Source organism: Chinchilla lanigera, unplaced genomic scaffold (assembly GCF_000276665.1).
Source record: "Chinchilla lanigera isolate Chin_1 unplaced genomic scaffold, ChiLan1.0 scaffold00128, whole genome shotgun sequence".
Lineage (NCBI taxonomy): Eukaryota > Metazoa > Chordata > Mammalia > Rodentia > Chinchillidae > Chinchilla > Chinchilla lanigera.
In genome coordinates this window covers 1,015,319-1,019,041 of record NW_004955529.1, presented here as the reverse complement: position 1 = coordinate 1,019,041, position 3,723 = coordinate 1,015,319, and positions in this window count along the sequence as shown.

The window sequence follows — 3,723 nt, the reverse complement described above, 5'->3', positions numbered from 1 at the left end:
ACAAACAAACAAAGAACATAGATTTTATAGGGGGGCCCACTACTGTGACTCCTCACCGTAGTCATGTCCTAGATGCAGAGTGAACTTTTATTTTTGTTTTTATCCTTTCCTCTCTTTGTTTGGCCTAACTTACTCTACAGAGACAGTTTTTCCTTTACTCCTTCGCCTCTCACTTTTCTTTCTTTTTTTGTGTGTGTCTTTTTTGAGACAGGGTCTCCCTATGCAGTTCAGGCTGGCCTTGAGCTCACTTTTTAGCCCAGGCTGGCCTCGAACTCTCAGCAATCCTCCTGCCTCAGCCTCCTGAGTGCTGGGATTACGGGTGTGTGCCACCATTCTCGGCTTCACCTTTCACTTTTCAAATAAACTTTTAGCACTGTTTTTGGCTTCTCACTCAATTCTTTGTTTGAAGCAAGAAGGACCTGGAATATTTTTAATTGGAGAGCCACTAAACAAACTACCCAGTAACATTTGGTGGAACCATCGAGGAGATAACATTTTGTTGTGACCAGTCGTAAGAGTGCAAGCTCAGATATCAGAGATGAAAATAAGGCCCCTGTGGGCACACTTTATGTTTCTTTCTGAAATCACAAGGTTTCTTTTCTTCTTCTCTCCCTTACTCTGTACCATAGGGTGGGGATTCAGGGGACTATTTTTAAGGTGCTCAGGGAACTGTTTGCTGCTTTTCTAGCCAAGGAGATAGGGGAAGGGAATGTAAGGATTTATTTTATTTTTATTTTTAGCTGCTTGCATTCACTCCCATTGGTATGCCTTGTTGTCCACACTTTTGTGTATTTTGCTAAATTAACCTGGTCCGCAGTAACTCTCGTTTGTGAATGGCTTTTCTTGGTTTGTGCTTTGGTCAGGAGTGCTGCCCCAGTACCTTCCCACACGGCCAGCGGCCATCTTGTTCTGTTGTGTGACTATGCATAGCTTTTAATTGGGTGCACAGTACTGGCTGCCATCATCTTTGGTTTCTCTCCTTTTATCTTTCTTTCTTTCTTTCTTTTTTTTTTAATAACTGGCCTCATGAGCTAAACCTGTGATCTTTTTTGTCTTTTTTGGGACAGGGTCTCACTATGCAGTTCAGGCTAGTCTTCAGCTCACTTTGTAGCCCAGGCTGACCTCAAACTCTCATCAGTCCTCCTGCCTCAGCCTCTCGAGTGCTGGGATTACAGGCATGTGCCACCATGCCTGGCTTAACCTATGATTTTAAACAGCATGTGGGCTTGTGAGAACAAGAGAGGAAACCTTTTTCTTCCCACACAAAAAGAAAAACTGTGTACTATCCCTTTAAAAACTTGAGAAACCTTTGTGAACTGAAGCTACAACCTGAAGACCTTGGGGATGCAGGCCCACAGTCAACCAGGAGGCCTGCTGCTGTGCAGGAGGGGAAGAGACCATCTTACCAAGGCTCCAGGCAGAAATATGGATGCAAGAAAAAAACTTGTGTTTTTAAAATGCCCAGGGAGAGTGCCGCAACCACATTAAGAACCTGCCTAAGGCCATTGCCACTGGCTTTTGTGCTTCCTTGTTCAAATGCAGATAAATTAAAGACCTATGCCTGATCCCTGAAAGGAACAGTATTTAACATTTAAAAATCTAACTAAAGTAACTAAGTGTGTATAAAAACAAAGCCATCCCAGTTCCTTTCACTTTTTCAATCAGCGTAAAAGCAACAGATGTTTTCTCACAAGGTTTCACTTTGGTTAAGTAGAGTCTTTGAGAGACTTGAAATAGCAGCTAAACTATCAAGTAGTTTAAAATAAATACAAATTGGGCCACTCAGAGGTTCAACTAGGTGGTTAAATGAACTTTACTTGGGAAAGTTTGGCCCTTATCTCATGGAAGTTAGGACTGGCAGGCGAACAGATGGCCAAACTCCTTGTCCTTAAGGAATTAATGGGTCCCCAACATGTAAACAAAGGCTTTCTTCGGTCGTAAATGATGTCAGCGTCACCCTAAGGCTTGGGTGGAGGCATCTGTCCAGAATGTGTAAAGTCTCCCAAGGGAACCTTGTGGACTCGGGGTCTCTTCCTTATGCGTGGAATAGCATTTTAATGAGTGCAGGCCTAGCTGTCTCCTTCTCTCTGTAGGTCTCAAGACAAGCAGATGGGAAATCTACTGGATCTGATCACCACACAGATTCCCTACGCTCTACAACCAGGCCCTGCCCTTGATGAATGGGACAGGTTTGATCCTGGCAGTTTAAAACAAGAACAGCTTATCTACTATTGTAATAAGGTGCAGGTTCAATGCAAACTGGAACATGGCAAAAGATGGACATGGGATGGTACTTTAAACGATGAGACTATGCTCCAGCATACAGCACTTTTGTTTAGAACATAAAAGGTAGAATGAAAGGCCTTATGTTCAGGCTTTTGTGATTCTATCAAAGGAAAAGCTCAAGAACTATGGTACTGGGCTGGGGATTTAGCTCAGCGGCAAAGCGCTTGCCTGGCAAGCGCAAGGTCGTGAGTTCGGTTCCCAGTACCAGAGAAAAACCAAAAAAAAAAAAAAAAAAAAGAACTATGGTACTGCTGGGCGTGGTGGCGCATGCCTGTAATCCCAGCATGCAGGAGGTTGAGGCAGAAGGACTACTGTGAGTTCAAGGCCAGCCTGGGCTACAAAGTGAGTTCAAGGCCAGCCTGAACTGCATAGTGAAACCCTGTCTCAAAAAGACAAAAATAAAAAAAAAAATAAATAAGAACTATGGTACTTAATGTGGGCCCAGCCTGAGCAAGACGAAGACACCCTGGATGACCCTGTACTAAGAACCCTCTTTGTCTCTTAGGGGGATCTCAGTCTTGCTGATCTATTTAGACAGAGAGAGCTAATGTGCTCTCACCTGCCTCCTGGCCATAAACTATTTATAAACTGTGATGTCCCTCTGCCATGACACCGTGCCTTGGAGTGAGCTGATTGTGGATGAAATCTCTACAAACTATGAGCCAAACAAACCCTTCCTCCTTGAACTTTGGGTTTCAGATATTTTGTTTCAGTAAAGAGAAAAGTAAGTAAGACAATATTCTGGTTAGCAGCGCAATCTAACACTGCTAAGGACTAATCTAAGGACTTATCTAACCACAACACTGTACAAAACCTTAACTTTCTAGCAAAGAAGGTATATAAAGTCACCAAAGTAAAGGTTCAGCTACTCCTCCAAGCCATTCAATATCTAGAATATACTGATATACCTGGAAGACAACAGCTGTCTAGGGACCAGATCCAGGCTATCTGTGATCTTAGGCCTTCTGTCACCAAGGAACAGTATCTTTCTTTCGTGGGAATGGCAGGCTTTTGTAGGGTCTGGCTACCTAATTTTGGACTAATGGCAAAGCCTTTATATGAGGCAGTAAAAGGTCCCCAGACTGTGCCCCTGGAATGGACAAAAGTGACTGACAATGCCTTTAGAAAATAAAGTACACTCTCTGATGATGAAGACCACTATGAAGCAGCACTGAGCAGGATTTAAAATGAATCAATCCCATTTGTATGTTTACCTGTGCGTCTGTCCAAGGCCCCTTGTCAGGAGATGGGCAGTAGATTGATAGTAAGTGGACCTCTATGAATCACTGGTCCTGGCTGAGGCCTATAGTGGCCTGTGAGGTCATGAGGCCTTAAAGGAAAAGATAAGGCCACAGCTGAGCACATCTGGCTCCAACCCCCATTAGCTAAAAGAAACTGCAGCTGCAGGCTCCACACTCCTACAATAAATGTCAACCT